At 40.7% G+C, this 13,032-nt stretch overlaps 1 long non-coding RNA gene across 1 annotated transcript; it reads left to right on the forward strand.

Moving 5' to 3' along the window:
- The first annotated feature begins 490 nt into the window (after window positions 1–490).
- LOC125946035 (uncharacterized) lies at window positions 491–12,545 on the forward strand. The gene is made up of 4 exons (XR_007467335.1): window positions 491–1,147; window positions 1,813–1,906; window positions 6,506–6,770; window positions 12,420–12,545. It is a non-coding gene; the product is annotated as an uncharacterized LOC125946035 (long non-coding RNA).
- The last annotated feature ends 487 nt before the right edge of the window (window positions 12,546–13,032 follow it).

Here is a 13,032-nt window from a genome sequence, read left to right on the forward strand (position 1 = left end):
TGCTCGTCATGTGCCGTCATAGCGCGGGTATACTTGCGCGGAATGTGTTTCACTCGGCTACAATACTTTGCACGCTGCGGCATCGAACACGCACCAGTACGTGTGCAAACTACGGGAAGGTGATCGAAGATGAGGGATATAGCGCTGTGTGTACTGTCAAAAGGAAAGAAAGAAAGAAAAAGAAAAAAAACGCCCTGTCCCGGAGTTGGCATCATGATTCAACCTTTATTTCTTTTTTAACCCGACATGTAACACCATTTATTACATGAGCTTTATCCGTGGGTAAAAGTAATTATTATTAAAACTCATTATTTGCCCGTTCATTACATGCACCAGCCAGTCCAAATTAACACTATACTAGAGCTTATTGACGCATCGCATTACACTCTAGCACGGCATTGGAACGCTCACCGGACTCTCGTCTTGTTGACTTCTCTGCCTTTCCTCTCCTTGCTTTCTCTATCTCTTTGTATACAATGTATACAAAGAGATATCTCTTTGGGCAATGTATACAATCTATACAATGCCCTGTGACAGAGAAAGCGATCTCCTTTTCCAGAGTTCAATTATTTGTCAAGCAATCATTTTACTCTTCCAACAACTACTGCATAAATGGGAAAACGAAACCGATTTTGTTTTGTTCTCCGCGCTCCCAGCACCAGGTGGAACCACGCGCGGCGCTTCCGATCTCGGAGGATGTAACAAGACGAGCGGTTGACGAAGCTGCGTTGTGTAGCCAGCCGGTTTATCTTTTTATGTTGTACAGTTTGTTAGTTTACCGTAAATATGTCTTGATTTGTACTCAAGAGTGGAGCAAGGCCCTATGGAACAGAGATTGACGCATCGTCAGCGAAGAACAGACGCGATGGATGGTTAGGCTGCTTGACTCTCGGCTGTACGACTCTCGGCATGTTAGGACTAGCAAAGTTCCGAATTTGTCGCGGTGTGGTGTACGCTTCTGTGCTCGTCAAGTGCCGTCAGAGCGCGGGGATGTTTGAACGGAATGTGTCCCTTCGTCTACAAAACTCTGCACGCTGCGGCATCGAAGTCCTGTGTACGGGTGCACGTATGCGCTTGGATACGGGATAGCCTGCCCTCAACGGATGTTCAACAGTGTACGCACGCTGCGCGTACGCGTACGTATGAGGTAAGCCCGTTGTAATTCTATTTGTTCGGTTTGCATAGTGTAGCTGTTTAGATGATGTGTGGTAAGCTGGCGTGGCGAACAGAACTATTTGTTTTTCAAAAGGCCAGTAAACAGCGTCATAGGGCAAAAATGGCGCGTGAATGGGAAAAAGGATCACATAATTTCACATCGATCTCCGTGGTAGCGCGATCGAAATTTTTTGTGTGGCGCGTATAACCTGCTGCTCATGCACGTTAAAAACTTAGAATAAGAGTGCATTCACTTGCGCACATAATTCCTATTGACGCTTGTACTGTCACTATACGTGCGATAGTTGCCTCCTTGTTTGCATGCATTTTCATTGTAGTTACCAAAAAAAAAAAGTTAGCTCTGCTGTGTCTTTCCTTGGTGAAACTGCTTGTGGTGCAGCAAGACGTTTTGCTTCTAATGATGTCTGGGCAATCCAAGCGTTCGTGTCGTGTAGCTAGCTGTAAATGTAACAGTTGCAAAAAAATTGTGCATGCCAGAGAAGCAAATGCAATCAATATAGACTATATTTTATAAATCCTTCAGTTCAACTGCTTCAGCAGAAAGTAGATATGCATGAAAATCAGATGATTGTGCTGATCCTTAGCAAGAACAAGGTAACATAACATTACTGATTCAATATTTTCTTTTACTGAAAGACTAGTTGCTGGTGTCCTGCTGGAGCTGAGAAGAGATCTGCTGCCTACCATGAGACCATGTCTCTCAAGTTACCGCAATATTGTTGCCTTCAAAGTAAGTGGATTTGTTTCTCTCAGCATTTTACTACCAACCTGCATCATGGCAATCCACTTAGCTGTGTAGGTGATCACTGTTAGTGACATTGGAGTGCTGGTGGACAAGCACCCTTTGAATGTTACAACACGCAGCTGTGGCAATATGTCAAGGTGTTAATATACGGAGTGTCCCAACTATGATGCATAAATATTTTTTAAAATAAAGATGCCACGTAGCTGGACAAAACCAAGTTATTACATTTGCCATTGCTTGGAGATACTGAGAATATTATTTGCATTCTGCCTAATTAGATCATTAGTCTTAATTAATCAACCTCTCAATTACTCTAATCAGATGAAAAGTGTAAATGAGGAAATTGTAGAACAGCATGAACAGCTCCTGATACAGCATCCTGTTGTGCAAAAAGTGCTACATAAAAGTGTTCTTCCGAGTGGGAAAGAAGCTCGCGAATACACACAAAATTGCCGCACAAATGGCCGCTCGAGGCTCTTTGCGTGTATTCGTGGCTTTCTTTCACGCTCAGAAAAACTTTCATGTAGCACGTATTTCATGTAATTATAATATTTGAGAAGTTGATTAAATAATTTACACTTAATTATGCAGTTAGACAGAATGCAAAAAAAAGTGAGTATCTCCAGGTGATGGCAAACTTTACCTTGGTTGTGTCCAGATACGTAGCATTTGCATATTTTCAAACCTTTGTGTGTTGGGACGCCCCGTATAAGCCAGATTTGTTTCTCCAAGTTAATATACTGATGACATTCGATTGTGGTCTAGCAGGCAAAAATGCTAAACAGGAAGAAACTTTAATTTGCTCTTGGTAGGTTGTTCAAGCAAATCAACCAAGTTGTTATACATGAAATGTGGCATTTGTAGGTGTGTTCTGCAACACTGCAGCCCTAAATAACTTTTGAGTAAAGTGCTACTACTATAATTTCTCTAAAGCATGCAGCAAGGTTCAGCATTCCAGGAGGCTGGCATCAAGAGAGATCTATTTATATGAATTTCATATGTGAAAATGAGGTGTTATTGTTTGGATGACTGTATAAACTTATGCTTGAATTCCAGTCTTGCATGAGGCAGACTTGGATGGGAAAATTGATTTCTGTTGGGCGATGTGGTACAAATGCATGGGGTAATGCTTGTATGCATACACATTACATCCCTATTGCTTAGCCAAGGGGTGCCCCTGCGTGTTAAAAATTTACAGGGCTCAGATTGAAGAATGTCAACTTTTGTAAAATCAACTACACCTTTTAGATTATGAGATTACAATTATTGCATACCGTCATAGTGTGGTATATGGGCTGAATGTTTTTCACTTTGTCTATAAAACCCTGCACACTGCGGTATCATGAAAATTTTTTCTATGTAAAACAAGCCATGCTGCTTGCCGATTTAAGCAAATATAAGGCAACTTTTCTAGGAATGTTTCTGGCCTTGTAATGTACTTCATGTTATATTCTTTAAGACTATAAAGCAGATTGTTCTGTACATTTTCTGGAAACTTAAACTGCGGCGATCTAAACCACTTGGCAACAATGCTGTGATCGCTACCGTGTGTGGAGCAAACGCAGCTTTGCCTTGTTCAATTGTGTCGCAGGCACGTCTGAAGCGCTGCCTATTTAGTAAATAATCTTGGTAGCATGGAAGCGCCATCTGCTTCTATGCATTGCTTTGTTTTCTTGTGGCATCATGTCACATTATAATCGTAATATTTTTTTTCGTTTTCTGAGAGTCTCATATTGCCCCCCCCCCTCATCATGCTGTAATTGTGGTTGCATTATTTATGTGCAAATATTTATGTATAGATGACCACTGCTCCAAGTTCCATTTTATCGCAAAGTAAGCTACGAATACCCAAGGAATTATGTATAGCAAAATACCAAAGTCAAATTGCCGAACACAACCAAGCAGACTCAGTGCACAGTCTCTCACCAGATTGCATTGGTCATGCAAAGGTGCACAGCATACCTCTTTATTACTTGCTGAACAAGCTGTGAGAACTTGTGTGTGAGTGTGTGCAACTTTCACGTACGGGTAACTGAATATTTATGTAGCTTCAATTAAGTGCTATCAGCCATTACTTCTGCCCTCGGCAATTGTGGACTATTATCACGGCTTTTCTTTTTCTAACTCATTTTGCTTATTATAGAGGGATTACTGCCTGTGTTCATAGGAAATAAATCACATGGGCAATCAAACGCCAAGAATGTATAAACTTGGAACATTGATTGTGCAGTTTGATGGTTCAGAATAAGTAGAAATACAGCATAAAAACTTAACTTTTACTTGAAACAACAATAGAGCATACAGTAACCATACGTGCCTGCTGTAGCCCCTGTGCCAAGTAAATTTCAATTCTGCTTTTTGCATCCTATCAGAGCGCTGGTAACATGTTTCACATTTCTATCAGCCAACTAACCTGTCTTGGAACAGTAAAAATTTGCCAACTATATTTTTTAACAACATGCTAGAATATGCAGGCAGTTCGCTTAGAAAACTAAAGCCATAGAATCAATACAGTGATGCGACTTTCGGTTTGCATGTCACAGTTTGAGAAAAGTAAGGTGGGAGCTGTTTCCAATGTTCCGACTAGATAGCAAAGCTAGTATAAAAGGTTGCACACCACTGAGCTCTACTATGGGGGGCTGGATAGCGCATTGAGCGCCTTCGACTGAAGGCAACCTTGTCCCAGAAGTTGGTACTTCACGACTTTGCTGTGGCATTTCACCTGCACAGGAGTGGGGCATTTCTTCTGCTATAATGCTTGGCCTTTGTGCCGCAAGCTACCGAAGCAATCCAGAGAAGTATTTCGAGAAGACGTCCAGAATTTTCCATCACAGTACTGACAGCATCGCAAACATGAGTGGCGCGTGCTGAAAACACTTGTCAATCAGAAAATGCTTTCTGTAAGAAAACTTTCACGTACGGGTTCAGAACGTCGTAACAGCTCTCACCAGACATGTGGAGACATCGCCTAGATGTGGAAAACCACGAAGAAAAATTTTTATGGCAGCAATATTGTGCAACGGCACACACTAGTAAGTGCAGCGTATGCCCTACTTTTGGGACAAGCCGCTGCACGACACTGCATTTTCGCTGGCTTCATCTACCCCTGGCTCTGTGGGCAGCGAAGCGGCATCCAGCAAAACATAGTACAGATCAGTGGTGCACATAGTTTTGTATGTCCCCTTTCTCGATGCCAGCTGAACAAACGGTAACTGTTTCCAAAGCAGAAAAACTAAGGGCAAGGGCTCTGTACACATTGCATCGTAAAGTGGCTGATGCTTGGGCAAAGCAAATACTGTGCATGGTAGATTTGTGTGAGGCAAGCTAGGAGTCAAAAAGCCTGCTGCATACTAGCAAATGACCAACATGTTGTCACATGTTGAAATTCTTTTTTTATTCCTCATCACTCATTTGTGTAGGAGAGACAGCTCTCACAACTGGAGAAGCCTGGGAAGCATGCAGTACTCCACAAAACCGGTTTCAACGTAAAATGTGTCTGCATCTCATAATTTCATGGCTGCAAGAGTGAGCTCAATGGTAAACACATCTGAGTGTTCATGATGTCATGCATTATCCACTTTATCTGCACGTCATACCTATCTTGACAAAGCTGATATTGCCTTTAGAGAAATTGTAGATGTTGTGAGCTTGCATTTCAGAACGCACAACAAGCTTAACACGTACAACACCAGAACAATTTGTTGAGAATTTCGGATTAGGAATCTTCGAAGCACAATTTGTTTAGTGGTGTTAAGATTCTGCTTAAGGTTGTTGATTATTACATTCATATAGTGTTCAAGCATTGCTGTAACAACATTCTTCGCTTGGAGTACATAGTAAGGGTGTACTCCACATGAGCTGGTGGCATTTTGCTCCATATTCAAAAACTGGTTTCTTCTTCAGTTGAGATTTTCAAGTTTGCATTCTTTATTAGCTGTTGTATGTAACCTATCCTAAATGTTTGAATAGTGAACACAACGTGACCTTTTTGATTGATTTTGTGGATTGTACACCCTTGCTGCAAACAATTTGAGATGATAACTGTTTCCGCCTTAATGAAAAATAATTGCTTGAAGCAGCCATAGCCACCAATAATACAAGCATGACACGATTATGAAAATTGTGATATTGTACTTTGATTTATGTTTTTAAACCTATGGAGATCTGCGTGTGGTGTAAATGGGTTCCTGATATCCATTCGTGATGCAAGAATTTGAAGAATAAACTGAAGCAAGAATGTTTACTTACTTTTCAAGAGAAGCTCATGGCAATTTCCTCATGAAAAGTAAAATAACTAGAAATAACTTTACTGAGCTGAGAAGAGTGCTACAATTGTCTCATTCGAATAGTGCCATATACAGAAGCTACAACAAATGTTTACTATTTTGGTTGCATTTGTATATATGGTCTTGTCACGTGTTGCAAGCTGTATTCAGAATGGCCACAGCTCAGTCATGATTGTGGCATTGTGCAATGAAGTACCGCTGGCATCACCCGGAAAGTGTCGCTAAGTTACAAATACAACTTTGAATGGGTTCTTTTAGGAAAAAAGACTTAGCTCAAAAATTATCCTTTTTTATGCAGCCTGTCGAGACAAGGTTTCTTTACATGGCCATGGCGCTCAAGGATGAAACAGAGACTGTAGACTGCCAACGTTCATTCCTGTTCCGGCAAAGACGGGCCAGCAGTAACCAGCAGGATTTTACAAAGTGAACTCATCACAGCTTGAGCCACTCCATGCCACAAGCAGTTGCTCCTCGAGCCACCGTGAAAAGGTTCCTTGGGGCACAAGTCCAACTCAGCGCCACAACCTTTCTTCTGCAGTTTTTCTACCTACTTAGCTAACCAGGTGGGTCAAAGATGGCAGAGGGAAAGGGAATCACAGCTTTAAGCATAGAACCTGCTCAAGCTTAATGCAGTGAGAGTGAACAGTGAACGAGAAATAGGCAGAGAGAAATAGGACACCTCTTCTCCCTCAGAGAATTGGCAGTGAAAAAAAAAACAGCTTATGAAGGCTTGAATATTGGTCGGAATAATTTGGCATAGGTAAGATAATGACTATGAATGTTTCTGGCAAAGGTAGTGGTAGTAGGCTGAATAATCAAGGAGTTTAGATATAGATTAGAAAACAAATTTCATTACACTACCAGAATTTTAAATCATCCCAATAATTCTTTTAATTGACGGTTTATGCGTGTTGAGCGACAATGCTTCTTCATGCCTGCTTCTTGCTGAGATCATTCTTATGCTGCATAATTCACCTGTTCAAGTTCCATGTTTCTCCCGTCCAAGCAAATTTACATTCATCACAAGAAAACTTATAGATGATTTCCAGAAACTTGCTGATTAAATGAGAGAGCAGCATGCACCCCAGGCTTTCTTAGATATGCATTCAAGAGCCTCAGATCTCGTGAATGTTAGACATACTCCTGCTGAGCAAGTTCTTGGTATCATCTACAAGGTCATTTCAGAATATGAGTTTGCTTAAGTTGGAGAAACAGTCAATCGAAGACATGTCAAGCGATATCGCTGTCGATGCATCTACATTCCAACTGAAATAAAAGTAAATATAGCACCAAATGCAAGAATTATTGGGATGATGCCATTCTTGCAGTGGAATGAAATCCTTCTGATCTAAATATGCAATCCATAATTCAGACTACTAAATACTTCCAAAGGGGTTGCGTCGTGAATTATGCATGTTGTATTCCGTATTTTCTTACTATAAGACCCAACGATGCTTAAACAGCAGAGAAAACATTAAGAGCTGAGTACTTAATACTTTATATTGCTCCATAAATCAGTTTCCCTGCCAACATCAGCGTCCCGCGCTAATAATATTTGGGAGAATGTGTGAAACAAGGCACCTGACCCATAGGGTAGTGCTGTTCACTTTGTTTGGGAATGAAGGTCATACTGTACATGTATGTGATAGCCATACGTGTCATTACCTTTAAAAAAAAGCAAGCAAAACTGCGAGTCCGCCTAAGTGGAACAGATTCATAAAAAAAATGTTTTGTGCATAAACAAACAAGGACGACGAAAAGGAGCAACACAAGCACGATCGCGTTCTAACAACTGGTTTTATTTTCGAAGAACCATTTACTTAAGAACCCAGATCTGTGCTGTCCAGTCAACACAACACATCAATAGCGTATATAACAACACTTGTGATAAAAATGCCACGGATAAGCGCGACCCGGTCAACATAAAAACAGCAATGCGCATTAAACAAGCACTTAAGATGAAAAGACAGGAGCGAATATAGCAGTGAAACAGAAGGATGACTGATGCATTTTTCCTTAAGTTTTGCAATCCAGTGCGCTTCCACAATGTCTCTCGCGATTTGATTTCGATGCCTAAACAATATGCCGGTGCTTCTAAGTCAAGGTGAGCACGCATGTTCTTGACAAAGCATAGCCAAATGCTTACTAGGGCAGCTTTCAGACTGGACAAGTGTTCCCTTAGTCTCGTGTTAACGCATCTTGCAGTCTGCACTATGTACACATGACCTCATGTCATAGGAACCTGATACACAACTTTCTTCGCGCAATGAAGAAATTGGTTCTCACGCGGATTTTTAATACTGCATTCTTTCTTTGCATCACCCTTACTTTCGAACTTACTTTTTATCCTAGAACACACACTACCTCTTGTTTTTAGCCGAAAGCACCACTTTTACTTCGTAACTCCCAGCCACCTTTTTAAGTCTGTGTGAAAGGCCATGCACATACGGAATCACTGAAACCTTGGAACTAATTCTTTCTGGCTTTGTTTTTTTTGCATAGTTCTTTATCCTGTTTAAGTTTTTCATAAGTCTAGCACATGACGCCAGCATCACAGCGAGCAGGCACCTACCCGGCCTCTCTCAACCGATCAACTTGCTCAAGAAAGGCAATGTTTACTGTGCGGTAACACGACTTCAACAATGCTGACCGGCAACATGAAATGACTATGCCATTCTTCACAAGCCTGGAATAGTTTGAGGCATAGTTCATTAGCGGTTTTCCAGCTCGGGGCGTGAATGACCAACACACATGTTCTGGTAGAATTTCTAACTTGACATAAAGGAACTGTAGCTTGTTATCTACCGGTACTTCCGAAGTAAAAGTCAAGCCTTCAATAGTAGTAGAAGCCTTTGACTCTAGGCAAGGGCTTAAATTTTACTTTGCAAGTACTGGTAGATAAGAAGCTACAGTTTCTTGTTAACAAGCTACATGAACTATGCCTCAAGCAATTCCAGGCTTGTAAAGAATGGCACAGTCATTTCATGTTGCCACTCAGCATTGTTGAAGTCGTGTTACCGCACTGTAAACATTGCCTTTCTTGAGCAAGTTGATCAGTTGAGAGAGGCCGGGTACCTGCTTGCTGTGATGCTGGTGTCATGCGCTAGACTAATGAAAAAACTTGAACAGGATATGGAACTATGCACAAAAAATTTAAGGCAGAAAGAATTAGCTTTCAAGGTTTCAGTGATTCCATATGTGCATGGCCTTTCACACAGACTTAAAAAGGTGGCTGGGAGTTATGAAGTAAAAGTGGTGTTTTCGGCTAAAAACAAAAGAGGTAATGTGTGTTATAGAGTAAGAAGTAAGTTCGAAAGTAAGGGTGATGCAAAGAAAGAATGTAGTATTAAACATCCGCATAAGAACCAATTTCTTGATTCTGCGAAGAATGTTGAGTATCAGGTTTCTATGACATGTGGTCATGTGTACGTAGGTCAGACTGCAAGATGCATTAACACAAGACTAAGGGAACACTTGTCCAGTCTGAAAGGTGGCCCTAGTAAGCATTTGGCCATGCATTGTCAAGAACATGCGTGCTCACCTTGTCTTAGAAGCACTGGCACATTGTTTAGGCAACGAAATCAAACCGCGAGGGAAATTGTGGAAGCGCACTGGATTGCAAAACTAAAGTAAAAATGCATCAGTCATCCTTCTGTTTCATTGCTAGATAAAGAGAATTCGCTCCTGTCATCTTATCTTTAACATAGTTTCATCTGAAGTGCTCGTTTTATGTGCATTGCTGTTTTTATGTTGAAGGGGTCGCGCTGATCCGTGGCATTTTTATCACACGTATTGTTATATGCGCTGTTGATGTGTCCTGTTGATTGGATTGAGCAGATCTCTGGGTTCTTAAGCAAATGGTTCTTCGTCCTTGTTTGTTTGCGCGCAGAAAATTTTTTTAATAAAAAGAGTTTTTCAAAACTGTAAGGAGGGTTTTACTGTGTGCAGTTTAAAAAAAGAAAAAAGCTTCACAGCTGTTACTAAATGCACTCTCCAGAGCTTTACTCTATGCAGCTGTACCAGTTTACACAGAATACACTTCACCTCTCGTCACGGCCCAGGTGGCTATTCAGGTTTTTCAAAGGTGTTTCATTGTATGGGACGGCACATACAGCATCACTTATTTGCAAGATATTGCATTCCAATTCTGTCATATGAGATAAATTCATTAGAGAGTTTTAAATTGCCCTAAATGTATTACAGCTGTGGACCAGTACACTGGCAGTAGCTTGCAGTAACTATAGCTTGTGGAAATATAATTGCAACTGCCATGTTATGTGTACCTGCTTGTGCACAGGCATCGGCCACAGAAATCTTTAGGGTACACTAGTTTCTTCTATTTTGGAGTACGCATCCTCCACCAGATTAGAATGTGAAGTGGATTGTCATTTGCGACGTATACTCCTGCGTAAACTTTATAACCATTTCTCCTCATCTGCTCTACAGATCATTGTTGCTACAACTGCAAAATCAGGGTGCCTGTTTACAGCACCTGTAGAGAGCAAAGTCGGCAAATCTTGAATGAATAATCATATAATTTTAGTATTTTCCAGCAAGGTTAACACTTAGTGTCTACCACTGTAGTGTTTTTCAAATTCTAAGGTTGGCACATGTGCACAAGGTTTCACTATAGTATGTCATTTGGAGGAAAAAGTGTATTTGCACGTGATGTTCTGCTGCACAGAATGTCATGAGTTTTCTTATGTGTCGGTCACCATCTCGCAAACTGCTCCTTTCGGAGTTGGAAGGCAACATTAATGCGAAGTACATTTAATGTTCGAAAAAAAAGGATGTGCCCTCTGATCCCCTTATTTTCGATGGAGGCGAAATGCGAAAGCACCCGTCTACTTAGATTTAGGTGCACGTTAAAGAATCTCAGGTGGTCCAAATTTCCAGAATCCCCTACTATGGCGTGCCTCATAATCAGATCGTGGTTTTGGCATGTAAAACCCCATAATTTAATTTTTTTGATCTCCTTACTCTCCTCACTTGATGCCTAGTGTTCTAATAGCATGATCGACACGATGACCATCAATGTGATGTGCAATTATTGTGTATTGGGGGCCGGGGTACATTCATTTTAGCAGCTTTTTCGGTTGACTTGAATCAGTATTGTAGAATGCTGTTTGCTTTGTTTACTCATTGTTAGCAAATATCACTTTTGACTGTGGCAACAAGTATAATGTTGTTTGCTAGCACTCCTGCCAACCGAAATAACTTGAAGGCATCTGTGATAAAAAAAAACAGCTAATGATTTCCCAAGAGCTAAGGTCCAGTGAGACCAATAAATTTTAAGCTAATACCTGTGGATGGTACTGCTGAATGAATGCCCATCCAGTAGGACTGTCCATACCATTTTCTTCCATAAAATTACATTGAAGATTTGAACAGAATCTGAACGTAGACTTGTCTGCAAAGTGATCCATTTCCTTATCCAAGTAATAGAGCTTCAGCAGGAAGACTGAAACTTCAAGTCGTCAGTAGTGGCATGAACATACAGTAAACAGTGCTAAACTTTTCCCTATCTTGCACCTTTTATCATTTCCCGTCCCATTTTTTTCACAGGCTGTTCTTTACTATTTATGGTCATACCTAGTTTAATTTGGTGTTCTTACTTTGACCAATATCTTTTTTTCTTTATCGGATCTTGATGAAATGTTCATTGATAACGTACCTTAATTTGCCATTTCCACTGATCTTAAACAGACACATCATGTTACAAAGTTTATTTTGCCTAATTCTTCATTGCTTTTTTTGCCAAATGTCCAAACAGTTTATTTTAATTCCTATGTTGATTTCTGGGAAGAATAGGTCTACTAGGTCTACAGATCGTTTTCTGTTTAGGTCATCTCTACTCATTGTAACAACTTACAGCAGTGCCCCTACACACTCCATCACAATCACTGCGAAACACACCCTTCCTCTTTATTTTAACACTTTGGTTTCTCTTGACCTACTATATGCACCAGGTGAGTGTAGGGGCGAGTGAGCAATGCACATCCAAAACCGCTGCCAAGAAAAACAGTTGCTGCCCTGATGACACGTATCTGTCGAAATGTTGGCTACAGCAACATCCCTTGTTTTGACAATGTTGAACCACGTTCATGGTTTTTTAATACTTCAGTTACCTCTTTGTTGTGTTCTGTGATTGTCTTTTGTTGCCACTTCCTTTAGGATGGAAATTCACCAATATTATTTGTTTCTCCTAACAGCAGCAAGTTTATCCTTGCAAGCCATGTGGGAACAGCTTTCACCAGGAAACAGTGCAAGACGAGTGGTCGAAGAAAATAAAATTGCTTCTGTGATCTAAAGTACTTGACGAATAAAATTTTGCACTTATTTGTAATATGTCGTGCAATTCATTCATATCACAAAAAGCAAAGTGTTTGATCTTTTGAGCTATTTCAATGTGTTGGCCAGACAGTTTTCTCCATAGCGACCTTCTGCTTCTGCAATGAGCTGCATTCATGACATTTGCATTAAAGGATATGTACTATCGTGGACAAAAGTGCCCAGGACGTGCGAGTGTCGACCAAATTGCATCTCTGCACTATCAGCCGCTATCATCTGCGTTGCAGACCACTTTCCAAATGCAAATGTTAGCGTGGCTGATCCCAGCAGAAAGTGTACCAATAAAATTCGGTCGTCATTCGCACATTTTGGGCACTTCTGTCCCCGATAGTACATTCTCTAAATAATCAATATGCTTTGTAAAACATAATGCATGAAACACCTCTATTTTAGCGATTGGACCGTATAGTACAGATTTAGCATACGGAGCCTTTTTATTTCTGAGTACGGAAACACCTGTATGTTAACGGTTGG

The sequence above is a fragment of the Dermacentor silvarum genome, chromosome 5, assembly GCF_013339745.2.
Source record: "Dermacentor silvarum isolate Dsil-2018 chromosome 5, BIME_Dsil_1.4, whole genome shotgun sequence".
Classification (NCBI taxonomy): domain Eukaryota; kingdom Metazoa; phylum Arthropoda; class Arachnida; order Ixodida; family Ixodidae; genus Dermacentor; species Dermacentor silvarum.